The sequence below is a fragment of the Macaca nemestrina genome, chromosome 16, assembly GCF_043159975.1.
Source record: "Macaca nemestrina isolate mMacNem1 chromosome 16, mMacNem.hap1, whole genome shotgun sequence".
Classification (NCBI taxonomy): domain Eukaryota; kingdom Metazoa; phylum Chordata; class Mammalia; order Primates; family Cercopithecidae; genus Macaca; species Macaca nemestrina.
In genome coordinates, this window is record NC_092140.1 from 86,357,095 (window position 1) to 86,372,485 (window position 15,391).

The window sequence follows — 15,391 nt, forward strand, 5'->3', positions numbered from 1 at the left end:
GACTGGAGTGCGGTGGCGCCATCTCGGCTCACTGCAAGCTCCGCCTCCCGGGTTCACGCCATTCTCCTGCCTCTGCCTCCCGAGTAGCTGAGACTACAGGCGCCTGCCACCTCGCCCAGCTAATTTTTTGTATTTTTTAGTAGAGACGGGGTTTCACCGTGTTAGCCAGGATGGTCTCGATCTCCTGACCTCATGATCTGCCTGCCTCGGCCTCCCAGAGTGCTGGGATTACAGGCGTGAGCCACCGCGCCCGGCCAAGTTGTATTTAGTGATTGTTTCTGAAAGGCCTTCTGCTCTTCAAGCTGCAGCATGCTTTGGGCTTCTCTTTAGTCACATAAGGGTTATAGCCCCCAATGAGAAAACTTGGCTACTGATAAGATGCTTACGATTTTTTTTTTTTCCAGGTAGTCCAGGCGAGTCAGGAAGCAGGAGTGGAGGATGTCTTCTTGACCTATGAGATAAGAAAAACAAACCCATCTGAGGCAGGAATGGCATTTGTTCCAATGCCTAATTTTAGAAGCAGAATGTAAGGAGATGAGTTGAAGCATACATGAGTAATACCAATAAAAAGTTGAGATGGAATGTTCTTGTTCTCAACTTGAATGCTGGGGTGTGGGAATCAAAGTGCACAGGATTTTGCATACAAATAATTGCCTATAGATTATCATTTTCTACTGGAGGGTCTAAGAAAGTCTAGCTGGCTCCCTGTGAACAAGGAAACAAACTTGGTAGGAATTGAAGGATGAAAAGGAACTTTTCCTACGTGAATCATCCAGGAAACAACAAGGAAAGGGAAGTAGAAAATCCCCTGATGGATGACTCCCTTGATTAGATTTTTGTGGTGCTCTGTGATCAGGGACTCTGAAAAGATGTTTTAACTTTCAAAGGAAATGGGAAGACTAAAGACTGTCTAGGTGAGGGATGTCAGATTTGTGGTGTAAATGCCATCCTCCTTCTTCCTGTGCCATGGCAGACATCACCAATCAATCATGACACTTTTTTCTCCTAAACTCCTCAATACTGCATTTTAAGATCGAAAAATCACAAAGATCACCTCCCTCTGTGTGAAATCTCCCTTTGTCCTATTGGTTGGAATAAATTAGAATCATGAGACAAGTGACTGATATTTTAGTCAAAGGATTTCATTCTACCTTTTTTCTAATGTATCGCAACAGTCATGAAGCCTCTTAAAGAGAAGTTTATTTTGGTGACTTCATTCTATTTCAGAGACTGGTCTTCTGATTTTTTTTTTTTTTTTTGCATGTTGAGACTAAGGTTGATTTTCAAAGACAGATTCACACTAATCAGGCTTTAAGAAATTGATGTATAGATGAAAACACCACTATATTAGTTACTCAGTGAGTATTATATTTGCATTAGTTTGACCTGGACATCATCTTTCTGTGAAGTAAAATTATAATTTGGAAGTTGTTTGGGAGTTGTGGAAACAGAACTAAACAAATCAGTTGCCTGAATTCATTAATTTATTTATTGTTCCGATTATTCCACATTGAAGGCAAGGTGTCTCCTCTCATAAGGCTTACAAGGCAATAAAGGAAACAGATGATAAAGAAACAACAAATACGCATGGTAATCTCAAGTGGCATTTAGTGGTATAAGCAGTGTAGAACAGGTATCATGATAGTGAATTAGACGTTTAATAGTTTCACTTCGTTAGCTGACTGACCTTTCTATAATTCATACATTCCCCATCCTTAGAAGCTGAATAACTGAGGATTTCATCTAGGATGTGCCTTCTGTTGAACAGATATTTAATGAGGACTACCAGTCACACCTGTGTGTGTCCATTGCTTACAGCTGCTCTTCGGATTGATCAACACGTCCCAATACCGGGGAGTAGCATAGAAAAGTGGTTGAGAGCATGAGCTCTGAAGTTTACAGATCCTGGGGGGTGCCACTTTTATTCATTCAACAAACGTTCATTGAGCATGTACTATGCACCAGGCAGTGTACTGGTGCTGGAGACAGGCAGTGAACAACAGTCTTTGTCCCCACAAAGCCTCCTTTCTAGTTTGGAGAGACAGAGAGGGAGCAAATAAATATAAATGTTATTGGTGGTAAGCATTAGGAAGATGAAGCAGTATAAAGAAATAGGGAGTGACCCAGGCAGGGTGCTACTTTGGGAAGAGTGGTTTAAGCACAGCCTGGCCTAGGAGGTGACAGAAGAGACCTGAGTGAAATGAGGGTGCAAGCCAAGAGGATCTTGAGAGAAGAAGGATCTTGAGAGAACATTCCAGGCAAAGAGCCTGAGCTGGGAGCATGCTTGGCATGTCTGTGGGCCAGCCAGGTCGTCCTGGACTGCAGTGGAGTGGGAGAGGATGAGCCAGTAGGAAATGGAGTTTGAGAGGGAGACAGAGGCCAGATCATGTATCATCCTATTGGCTATGGTGAGGACTTTATAGTTCAAATCAATTGGGAAGTCATTGGAGAGTTTTGACTTGAGAAGTGTCACGGTCTTTGCTACATTTTTAAAGGAGTCACTCTGGCTCCTAGGTGAAAAATAGACCGCAAGGGCCAAGAGTGGAAACAAGATGGCCAGTAAGGAGGCCGATGTAGCGAGAAAGGAAGTCAGGATTGGAGACGCAATTGACTTGGGCCAGGGTGATATTGGTGGAGGTGGGGGAGCGGTGGGATTCTGCTTATTACTTGAAGTTAGCGCCCAAAGGTGATTGTAGTTAATACTGTGATTTTCCAGTAACGTGGTGGCCACGTGTTTGATCTCACAGCCTGCCCCATGGCCTCTTCACTCCCGTCCAGGTCGATGCCAACCCAGCTGCCTCTCACTACTTCACTTGTCTTCACGGAGCCATGGGGGAACTTCTGGGCCCCGACCTGCAGCCCACCAGCCATGGAGACCCAGGCCATGTCCTCTAATGATCCAACTCCTTGCATCCCATGCCTCCTGGGCACCACTGTTCCTGCTTCATGTTGCAGATGGCAGACTGCCCTGAAAGGTCCCAGCAGCGTGCGCTCAGCTGATGGTTTGGGCTCTCCATACCTAACCCAGTGCCTCTAAAGCCCCTGAGGCCCGCTTTGAGAGATGCGGGACTTAGGCGGTGGGGATCATACTCCTTGCCCCCAAATTTCTCCCTCTCTCTGTCTTCCTTCTTCTCTCTATTCATCAGGCGAATGGGTGAGACCTCTTTCAGGCAGGACTCCGGGAGCAGGTTTGCCAGACTTGCCTTCTGAAATGCTAAAGAAAGGTAGAAAGAGGGATTGAGGAAAACGCTTTCTCTCCTAACAAAGCCTTTCTGTAGCTTTGATAATCCTATTGTAGATGCTCACGTTGAACCTGTACCTTTCTCTTGGTGTTTACTTTCACATCCTAGCACTCCACCCCCAACACTCCTCCACTCACTAGGAAGAAGGTCATTTACGGAGAAGTGCGTAAAACAAAAGCACATAACGTATAACATAATTGAACATCATCGCTTTCCCCCGTTGTGGCCATGTTCACCCTACACGGAGTTGCCTCTGCTGGAGGCAGCTCCAGGGCGGGAAGGGCTCTGTTCCTTTGCCTGACGCCAGGCCTCTCCCTTTCCCTGATTGTTTGGCTGAGGAGAGTTTGGAAAATCTCCAGAAAATTAAAACTAATCTGAAACAGGCTGTAAGTGGCATGGGAGAAGCGGGAGGTGTGGACACGGGCAACCCTGCCGTGAGATGGAGGTCTGAGTGTCGACAGCGAGTGATCTGCAGACGGACAGTGCCCACGGGGCAGTTGGCCTTCGAGGGCAGCGTGGCAACATGTGAAGAACAGGACCCCAGCCTCCAGCTGCAACCAGGTCAGTCCCTGTTTTCAGCACCACTGGGGAGGCCTCATGGGGAAAGAGGGTACAACGGGGCTGGAAGTGAATTTAATGGGGGTGCGATTTGGAAGCTGAGGGTTTTACTCCAGCAACTGCTTAGTCGTTCCGGTACAACTTCATGTTGTTGAACTACGAGGCTCAGTCCTTGATCAGTTAAATAGGAACAATGCTGTAAAACCTCTGTCGAATCTACTTCACAGGCCTCCTGGCAATGCATATAAAAGGGTTGCATAGATTCCTAAGCTGGGACCAGGAAGGGTGGGAGGCAGACGTTATCCTGAAGAGAGACAGAGAGCTAGTCGTCAATGTTTTACCACGTCACCTGCCTAGGAACCCTCCGCACTTGCCTGGGCCTGAGGTCCAATGGGCTTCCTGTCTCTGACCAGAGGTCGGGAAACAGCTCTGTGCGGGAGTTCGCTGGATCTGCTGAGTGGGGTCGTCCTGGGGTTGATATTTGTTCTTAGCAACAGGCATTTCAAATGCACAATGCATGATTGTAGCCCTTGGAATGCAGGATTTTTGAGCAGCGATGTACAGGTTGCCAACTGTAAAATATCACGATGTTCACACTGGTTCTAAAGACATGTAGAGAGAAGGGAATAATTCTATATTAAGACAAACCTTGCAATCTACCCTCCAGAGCCTTCTGGAAGAAATTAGAATCATTTTAAAGAGGCCTGCATTAACACAGTGGGGCATTCATTCCTTTTATTTTATTCCTTACATATTCACAATTGGAAAATTTTTATCATTCTGGAGTTATTAAGTAGTGTGGGGGAAGAGTTACTTATTTTTACATTTATTTTTGAAGGAGGCTTTCCTTATTTCTTTTCATGTTAAAAAATGTACCCTCTCTGAAGCCTTTTTTTTTTTTTTTTTTTTTTGGCGTATGTGTGTTTCTCAAAACTTGGCATGAGCATGAGAGCTGACCTTTAGCTTGAGGAGGAGGAGGAAGTGCAGTGAGGGGCAGCTGCGGAGGGCGTGGAGGAGGTAGGATGACTCAGTGTCTCTGCAACGCCCTCCTCTCCCCTCTCGGCGGGCCGTGAGCCAAGCCTGTCCAACCAGTGCTGCATCAGAGAAAGAAATCCTGCAGAAGTGACCGCTGTGGTAATGACAGCATAAATAGTTCCTCTTTTGAAGTTTTAATGCTCCTGAAGCTGTGGGAGAAACAGTCAGCTTTCAGATTCCTCCCTCGACGACTGGCAGACCACGAAGAACTGTGTTTTCTCCAAGACACACCAGAGTGGTTAAAAGGGCAAAGAATGATTGGACTTCAGGAGCCAAAAAAGGACTAGAGGCAGACAAATGGACAGTATTTCAAGGGTGGGCCCGGGGTTCACAGTGACCTTGAACACTCACCTTTGTTTCTGGCAGCTGAGTCTCCATAAGAAGGGGCAACTGCATTTACTGTCTGAGAACTGCAGTTTCTCTCTCTGGCTAAGTAGAGTTGGTCACTGACTATGGGGCATCCTGTGGTCATCTCTCTGCAATGAAGGAAGCTCTGTCTTCCTGACCCCTTTCCTACCTAACTGAAATTGAGGGGTAATTGCCTCCTGCACCCATATTTTCGAAATCTCAACTCACATACACACCATCTTTTGCTCTTGACTTCATAACGGCAATAGTAGCATGTCATTATCTTTATCAGCAAGGCAAAACCAGCAAAATGAGCACTTACTATGTATGAGCCTGGTCAAAGGTAACAGATGCAGAGAGAGAGAGAAAGAGAGCATGCGCGTGCGAGAGAGAGAGAGAGAGAGAGAGAGAGAGAGAGAGAGAGATATTCTTTCAAGGGTCTTACAAGGGATTTGAGGATGAGGCCATTATTCTTTCCCCAGCACAACACTAAAACTCTTCTCAACCAAGTTGTCAGTGACCTGCTAATTGCCAATCCCAGCAAACACTTCCCAATACCTTCCTGAAATGGTTGATGTGACCTCGTTATTTGAACACCCTTCCCTGAATGGCCAAGACAGCACCCTGCCTTGGCTCTCCTACTACCTCTCACACCACACCCTGAGGTCAATTCTTCCTCCTTCTGTCCCATAAATGTAGCTGTTGTTTCTCAGGGTTCCACCTTTGGTCTTCTTGTCAGTCCTCAATTTTCTTTTTTTTCTTAGCTACTTTGCCTAATCCTGGAGGATTTCCTAGAGGTACTGATATAAATCCCGAGCAGTTTTGAGACCCTCTGGACTTCTTCATCCTTCTAGTTCTTAGCATCTGCATCTATAAAATGGGGATGATAATGGTACTTATTTAATTGGACTGTTGTTAGGAATCCGTGTAAAGCACTTAGAAGAGTGCCTAGCACGTAGGCAGTTTTATATAAATATCTGTTGTTAAGTTTGGGCAAAGGACTAATGGAAAATAAGTTTTTGAAGGTAAGTTGGGGCCTTTTGCAGAGACAGATGGTTCTTTCCCCATATCTAGTATTTCCTTCTTCCAGAATCCCCCTGTGGCACCCAGTATCCCTGGCCTTTCGATGCTACAACAGTGGCTATGTTTTTCTGCAGTTCAGTATACCTAGAATTGTGCAGGAAAATTCCTCAAAGTATTTCTCTATTTCATGGTTACCTACCTCTCTTGGAAAGGTGGAAGAGTGGGAGAAAGGAGGGAGAAGAAAAACTCATATTTACAGAATACCCACTGTGTATTTAATAGCAAATATTTATTGAGCACCTCTAATTGTTGGGCCTTTGAACATTTCATGTCATTCTTCCAAGAACCTTACTGGGAGGGTATCGTCCTGCTCATATTGTCAGCGAGCACTCTGGTAGGTGCTCATTTATTCCTGCATATGCATTGGAAAGCAGGTTATTCTTTAAGGTTTTATGATGGGTGGTTCTTTCTCAGCATTGTGTGCATTTGATTCACAGTTGGCCGACAGATAATGAAATTTTCCAGTACTCTGATGTAAGCCCTGGAATTATGACTGTGTGTGGGGTTGGACATTGTCTCGAGTTCAGCACTGAAGGATGTTTACCTGCTTGTGGATGCAGTAAAGTCTGCCTCCAGTCACAGGTCCCAGTTCTTTCTATGCCTGGGTCTTGATGTAGAAATATAGAACATGGAATACTAGCTCAAACTGACATCCATTCTACATTCATTCATTCAACAAAAACGTAATACGCTCTTGTTTGGCTAAACACTGGAATTGCAGAATCGAAAATCCTTTGCCCCTGCCCTGAAGGAGCTCACATGTTGCATAGCATTCCCAGGATCAAAAGATAGGTCCTGGCTGGTCGCGGTGGCTCATGCCTGTAATCCCAGCACTTTGGGAGGCCAAGGCCGGTGAATCGCCTGAGACCAGGAGTTTGAGAGCAGCCTAGGCAACATGGTGAAACAAAAATGCAAAAGTTACAATACTGAATTGGCCGGGCATGGTGATGTGTGCCTGTAGTTAGCTGGGCATGGTGGTGTGTGCCTGTAGTCTCAGCTACTTGGGGGGCTGAGGTAGGAGGATCAACTTAGCCCAGGGAGGTGGAGGCTGCAGTGAATCATGACTGCACCACTGCATTCCAACCTGGGTGACAAGGTGAGACCCTGTCTCAAAAAAAAAGGTAGGTCCTCCTCAGCCAGGTCAAAATCAGTTATCAAATACCTGGAACTTCGTTGTGTAACCCGTGGCTTCTGTGCAATTTTGCTTTGTGGTTGTTCTTACAAAATTTCCTCCTTTTGCTTTGTATGACGTCAGCGCCCTTGAGGAATAAGACTCTTGAGAGCTGGAACTGTGTCCCCACCAACTGGTGCAGTGTCTGCCACATAACAAATTCAATGGCTGCTTGTTGAATTGACGTATGACGTACAAAGACTGTTCGTTAATATTAGTATGCATTCTCTGTAGATACCAAACATGAAGCCCAAAGACGTGGAATTGACAGTATATTTGGAATATGCTAGAATTTAGATTTTCTGATTTCTAGGAGTTCTTTATAAAATTATTTATTTATTTAATTTTTGACCTCAGGTGTACAGGGTTGAATTCAACATACTTTTGGGGTCATGAGTCACCAAAATTATCATGCTGTGCATGGCCTGTCTGTTGGTTACATTTTATTTTTTTAAATTTCCTTATTTACTATTCTCTCTCCACTGACAGCCACTCTAATTCATTGTATGAGTCCTTAGATATGTATATCTTTGGAGGCTGTATAGTGTTTGGACTGTGTACGTGTAGTGCTTAATGTCCAAGCATTTGTGGTGCTTAATTTCCAAGCATTGACAGATTTTCTAATTACCTTTCTGTTATTGATTAAAGAATAGACACTGTAAGATTTCAGCCTTTTGAAATGTTCCCAGGGTATGGACTAGGATATGTTCTGTTTTGGTAAGTTTCTCATGCAAATTTCAAAAGAGTGCATATTATTTAATTTTGGGCTGTAGTGACTAATATATCTCAGTTAGGTTATTGTGTGGTTCATATATTTTATATATTGACTTTATGTCTGCTTTGAGAAATATATTAAATATATTAATGTATTAAAATACTCCACAAAGATTATGCATTTTTACTTTTTTTTAGTTTTGTCTTTTTGTTTTATATGTTTTGAGTCTATGATGTTAAGTACTTAGAAATTTAAAATTGCTATATCTTCTTGGTAGAAGCTTTTACACTTATGAAGTGTCTCTATTTCTAGGAGTGCTTCTTGCCTTAAAGTCTACACTATCTAATATTAGTATAGCTACATCAGCTTTCTTTGGGTTAGGATTTGTATGATATATCTTTGTCATCCTTTTACTTTCAGCATTTCTATTTCTTTATATTTAAGGTGAGTCTTTTGTCAGCAGTGTATAGTTGAGTTTGGCTTGATTTCTCAGTCTTTCAAATGGAGTGTTTAATTGGTTTGCATTTATTGTCATTACAGGTATATTTCGGTTCATCTGTACTAAAAATACAAAAATTAGCTGGGCATGGTGGCAGGAGCCTGTAGTCCCAGTTACTTGAGAGGCTGAGGCATGAGAATTTCTTGAACCCAGGAGGCAGAAGTTGCAGTGAGCCAAGATTGCGCCACTGCACTCCAGCTTGGGCAATAGAGTGAGACTCTGTCTCAAAAAAAAAAAAAAAAAAAAAGAAGAAAAAGAAAAAAAAATGTCTGCAAACATATTAAGCATAGTTAAATAGTTAATTTAAATTCAATGACTGACAATTCCATTGTCTGAATTTCCTCTAGTTATTTCTTTTTTCCCACTTCTTGGCTTCCTATTAAGTATTTTCTTCTCATTTGCTTGGTTATTTGAAGGTGTGTTTGTGTGTGTGCTAAAACAGATAAGACAACATTTGCCATCTTAACCATTTTAAGTGTACAATTCGGTGGCATTATTTACATTCAAAATGTTGTGCAACCATCATCAAAACATTTTCATCACCCAACCAGAAATTCTACCCCTGTTGAGCAATTACCCTCTATTCTTGCTTTCCCTTGGCCCCAGGTAACCTCTAATATACTTTCTGTCTCTACGTATTGGCTTATTGTAGATATTTCATATAAGTGGTATCATACAATATTTGTTCTCTTGTGTCTGGCCTATTTCACTTGGAATAATGTTTACAAGGTTCATCCATGTTGTAGCATGTATCAGAACTTCATATCTTTTCATGATGAAATAATATTCCATTGTATGTGTATATCACGTTTTGTTTATCTATTCATCTGTTGATGGATACCTTGGTTGTTTCCATCTTTGGAGTACTGTGAATAATGTTGCCTTGAACATTGGTGTTCACATATTTGTTTGAATTCCTGTTTTCAGTTTTTTGGGGTATATATTTAAGAGTTCAATTGCTGGGCCACATGATAATTCTACATTTTTTTTTTTTTGTAGGAATTGCCAACTGTTTTCTGCAATGCCTACACAGTTTTACATTCCTACCAGAAATGTAGGAGGGTTCCAATTTCTTCACATTATTGTCCACATGCTATTTTCTCTCTCTTTCTGTGTGTGTGTGTGTGTGTGTTTTCAATTATAGCCATCCTAGTAGGTATTAAGTGGTATCTCATTGTGGTTATGATTTGCATTTCCGTAATGGCTAATGATGTTAAAGATCTTTTCATGTGCTTACTGGCTATTTGTATGTCTTCTTTGCAGAGATGTCTACTCAGGTCTTTTTCCTTTTTTTTTTTTTTTTTTTTTTTTTTTTTTTTACAATGGGTTGTCTATTAGTTGTTGAGTTATAGGAGTTCTTTATATATTCTAGATATTAGACCTTTTAAATATGTGATTTGTAAATATTTTCTCCCATCAGTGGATTGTCTTTTCATTCTGTTGATAGTGTCCTTTGATGAACAAAAGTTTTAAATTTTCATCAAATCCAGTTTGTCATTCTTTTTCTTTTGTTACTTATACTTTTAGTGTCATATTTAAGAAATCATTGCCAAATCCAAGGCCATGAAGATTTGTCCCTATGTTTTTTTTTTTTTTCTAAGAGTTTTATCGTTTTAGCTCTTACGTTTAGGTGCTTGGTCCATTTTCAGTTAATGTCTGTATATGGTGTAAGGGAAGGGTCCAACTTTATTCTTTTGCATGTGAATATCCAGTTTTTGGAGTAGCATTTTTTGAAGAACCTGTTCTTTCCCCATTGGATGATCAACAATAAATTGGCCATAGATGTGAGAGTTTATTTCTAGGCTCTCAATTCTACTCCATTGGTCTACATGTCTATCCTTATGCTAGTACCAAATTGTTTGGATTACTGAAGCTATGTCAGTCAAGTTTTTATATTGAGAAGTATGAGTTCTTCAACTTTGTTCTTCTTTTTCAGCATACTTTCAGCTAATTGGGGTCCCTTGAAATTCCATATGAATTTTAGAATGAGTTTTTCTGTTTATGCAACAAATGCCATTGGGATTTTGATAATTATTTATTATTGGTTAGTTTTTTATATGTTGGACCACCCTTCCATTCCTGGGATAAATCCCATTTAGTCATTGTGTGTAATCCTTTCAACATGCTGCTGAACTCTGCTTGCTAGTACAGTAACTTCTCAACATCATCAACACGTCCTTGGAAACCGTGACTTTAAGCAAAATTACCTAAAACAAAAACAGGTTTTTTTCATTAAAATTAACATAAAATGAAATAGAACAGGAAGCATTATTGAAGGACTTGCTGTATGTCATTTTGCTTAAAAGTCACAGTTTCCAATAACCTATCCATGACCTTAAGTGAAGACTCTGTTTAATTTGTTGAGGAGTTTTGTATTTATATTCATAAAGGATTATTGGTCTGTAGTTTTCTTTTCTTGTAGTGTCTTTGACTTTGGTATTAGAGTAATGCTGGCCTTATACAATGGCTTAGGGAGTGTTCTTCCTCTTCAAGCATTTGGAAGAGTTTGAAAAAGACTGATGTTAATTCTTTTTAAAATGTTCAGTAGAATTCACCAGTAAGCCTTCTGGTGTAGAACATTTTTTTTTGTTGGATATTTTTTTTGATTACTGATTCAATTTCTTGTTATGGGTCTGCTGATATTTTCTGTCCTCTTGAGTTAGTTTAGGTAATTTGTGTGTTTCAAATAATTTGCCCATTTCTTCTAGGTCAGGGGTCCCAACCCCTGGGCCATGGACCAGTACCGGACTATCGCCTGTTAGGAACTGGACCACACAGCAGGAAATGAGTGCTGGGAGAGCAGGTAAAGTTTCATCTGTATTTACAGCTGCTCCCATCTCTCGCCTTACTGCCTGAGCTCCGCCTCCTGTCAGATCAGTGGCAGCATTAGATTAGGAGCGCGAACTCTTTTGTGAACAGTGCATGCCAGGCATCTAGGCTGGGCACTCCTTATGAGAATCTAATGCCTGATGATCTGTCACTGTCTCCCATCATCCCCGGATGGCACCGTCTAGTTGCACGAAAACAAGCTCAGGGCTCCCACTTGTTCTACATTATGGTGAATTGTATAATTATTTCATTATATATTACAATGTAATCATAATAGAAATGAAGTACACAATAAATGTAATGCCCTTGAATCATCCTGAAACCATCCCCCAACCCTGGTTCATGGAAAAATTGTCTTCCATGGTGCCAAAAATGTTGAGAGCCACTGTTCTAGGTTATCTAATTTTCTGGCATAAATTATTCCTGATATTCAAAGAGCACAGTGTGTATGACTTTAGGAAATTTATTGAGGTTCCTTGTAAGATTGTAAATGGCAGATTTTGGTGAACATTTCATGATTTCATGATTGTTTTAAAAGAATGTTTTCTTTCTTTCATGCAGAAGTGTATATACCTAACACTTGAGCTTAACAACTATTTATATTTCTCTACTTTTATTTGTCTCTTTGCTCCATCAGTTCCTGAAAGGGGCTTATTAAAATCTAACCACAGTTGTCTTGTTGCATTCTCTTCAGATTTGTTTTATGTTTTGAGACCACATTGTTAAGTACATAGATATTCATTTATCTTCATATTCTTCTTGAGTGTTTTACCAATTTTTCATATTCCTCTTTGTCTATTATTGTGTTTCTTACAAATCTTTGTGTGACAATTAATTATGTTGGCTTACTTTTGGTTCAGTTTTTTCTGATTATCTTTATTACATTTTTAATGATTATTAAAAGGGTGCCCTGCAAATGCATAATGCTGTATAAATAAAAAAATCTAAAAAAAAATCTAATCTGATTGGTGAGTTCAACTCATTTACATTTGTACAATTCCTGTTATATTCTTTATTTTTTGTAGAGATGGAGTCTCCCTATATTGCCCAGGCTGGTCTCAAACTCCTAGCCTCAAGCAATCCTCCTGCCTCAGCCTCCAAAATCATTGGGACTATAGGGCTTCTTTTCTTTTAGGTTCTTTTTCTGTGTCCATGATATCTGCTCCCTCTGGCAGACATTGTTAAATGAGCTGCTGTTCTTGTTTAATGACTCATTTTTCCTCCTGAATCATATTGCCTTGGAACTGTATTAGGGACCCTTTCTCTGTTTGTACCTTTTCCATAACAGGGTGACTTTGCTTCTCAGAGACCTTCTTAACTCTGCTTTGAGCTGCTCCAATGTGTCCCTTCATTTCCAGCAGGCACTGGGCTGGGCTGGCATTGCTGCATTTAGATGATGGGCGGATACGGATCTTCCCAGGTTCATGCTGAGGAAAGAAAAGGGCAGAGACTGACAGCTCTCCCTGGCCTCCATGCTCATCGGTGGCCTGACCCTCCTCCAGCCTAGGATGCCGTGTCCGCATAGCAACCCAGCTACCTTCTGTGTTCTCAGGTGAGTCTCACAGCAGTAACACTGGGTTTTGGGGTTCACCACATTTCTTTTTGCTCCCAGGGTATCTCAGAATTTGGTTCAGGGGAAGAAGCAGCAAAGTGCATTCATTAACTCATCATCTTATTGGAGCTTTTTCAACTACTCTCCTGCTTTGATGCACTGACTGATTGGATGGAGTTGCTGATGGATGGACAGATTTCTTGCTCTATACCCAGCCAAAAAGTTTTGGTTGTAAGTGGGAATTTCACATTTCCTTATTCTGAGTGGGTAAATGACACTACCAACTCAGTCTCACAAATAAAAGTAAATGTAAAAACTGGATAATGTAGCAGACCCACAACAACCCTGTTAGAGCAAAGAGATTCCATCTGTGGGAGATGGAGGAAGGCAAGGCATCTTGTTTTGTGCCTGCCTCCATCAGCGCTACTTGGGCACTGTCCTGGTACCCTACATCAGTGAGTGCTTCTCTTCAGACTTGCATATGTCCCTTAGCCCATGGATGGCATTCTCTCTTTCTTTCTTTCTTTCTTTCTTTCTTTCTTTCTTTCTTTCTTTCTTTCTTTCTTTCTTTCTTTCTTTCTTTCTTTCTCTCTCTTTCTTTCTCTCTCTCTCTTTCCTTCCTTCCTTCTTTCCTTCTTTCCTTTCCCTTCCTTCCTTCCTTCCTTCCTTCCTTCCTTCCTTCCTTCCTTCCTTCCTTCCTTCCTTCCTTCCTTCCTTCCTCTCTCTCTCTCCTTCTTTCTTTCTTTCTTTCTCTTTCTCTTTCTTTTCTTTTCTTTTCCTTTCCTTTCCTTTCCTTTCTTTTCCCTCCCTCCCTCCCTCCCTCCCTCCCTCCCTCCCTCCCTCCCTCCCTCTCTCTCTCTCTCTCTCTCTCTCTCTCTCTCTCTCTCTCTTTCTTTCTTTCTTTCTTTCTTTCTTTCTTTCTTTCTTTCTTTCTTTCTTTCTTTCTTTCTCCTGTACTGGTTTGCATATGTGTATATTTTTTATTTTTTATTTTAGTTTAAGTTCTGGGATACATGTGCAGAATGTGCAGGTTTGTTGCATAGGTATACATGTGCCATATGGTTTGCTGCAACATCAACCCATCACCTAGGTTTTAAGCCCTGCATACATTAGGTATTTATCCTAATTCTCTCCCTCCCCTTGCCCCCCACCCCTCAATAGGCCCCGGTGTGTGATGTTCCCCTCCCTGTGTCTATGTATTCTCATTATTCAACTCCCACATGTGGTGCTTGGTTTTCTGGTTTTGTTTTAATCTGCTGAGAATGATGGTTTCCAGCTTCATCCATGTCCCTGCAAAGGACATGAACTCATTCTTTTTTATGGCTGCATAGTATTCCATGGTGTATATGTGCCACATTTTCTTTTTCCAGTCTGTCATTGATGGGCATTTGGGTTGGTTCCAAGTCTTTGCTATTGTGAATAGTGCTGCAATAAACATATGTGTGCGTGTGTCTTTACAGTAGAATGATTTATAATCCTTTGGCAGTTTCAATGCTCTGGGATGCTGCTGCCACCCCCTTTATTGGTGTCATCCTGAATGCTACAGGCTGCCTTTAATTTGGACATCAGGTACGCCTAATGTGTAAATCTGAGCACACTGTGTGGTTCACCACCAGGAAGTTCCTCTTGGATAGGGAGTCTGTGGAACAGCCTTGTGCCTGCTCTCTGAGACAAAGTATTTCTCTTAGAGACTGGCCAGCTTTTCGCGTAGGCAGTACTGGCCGGAGTGAGACTGTTTCTTTGCAGGTGAAAACTCCAGGCTGTGCTCTTTATATCCATGCAATATCCAGGTGGGTCTGGATGCAGGCAGGGGCCTGGCGAGGTACCCAGAGGAATTCCAACTCTGTCAGATTTAATGGTGCCTAAGCAATGGGAACAGAAATTTTAAAATTTGAATTAAGCACTGTAACTGGTGAGCGCTGCGTAGCTGTGAGTAATGCAGAATTGTGGAGTGAAGCGGTTTAGAGAAGGTATTTCACTTGCCTCTCATATGGCATATTTTCAAATCTCTAACAAAAACAATAACAATGACTAACATTTGTAAGAATTTTGTACCAGGCAATGTGTTAAGAGTTTATCTGGATCATTTCTTTAAGGCACACAAAAATCATGAGATAGTCATAGTTATTAATCCCATTAGACGAATGCCAAATCTGAAAATTAAAGAGATTGACTTGTCCCATGTCACACAGAAAGCAAGTGGCAAAGCTGGTTCGACTGAATGAGGAGTCATGTGCTTACTAACTAGCTGTATTGCTGCTTAGCACCCAGATCCTCCGTTTGAAGGTGCACTGCCCATTATGGGTTAATCGACATTTATCATGGGAAAACTTGCCCCTGTATCGTTTTTGAATTGCTT

The 15,391-nt window shown here is 41.5% G+C and overlaps 1 long non-coding RNA gene across 3 annotated transcripts in view; it reads left to right on the top strand.

Moving 5' to 3' along the window:
* Positions 1 to 2,782: 2,782 nt before the first annotated feature.
* The window catches only part of LOC105491753 (uncharacterized), a 70,671-nt gene continuing 58,062 nt past the window's right edge, over positions 2,783 to 15,391 (top strand). For all 3 annotated transcript variants that reach the window (XR_003020403.2, XR_003020404.2, XR_011614880.1), the window contains exons 1-4: positions 2,783 to 3,803; positions 7,522 to 7,629; positions 11,360 to 11,454; positions 12,839 to 13,032. This is a non-coding gene — a long non-coding RNA (uncharacterized lncRNA). The remainder of the gene's footprint in view (positions 3,804 to 7,521; positions 7,630 to 11,359; positions 11,455 to 12,838; positions 13,033 to 15,391) is intronic.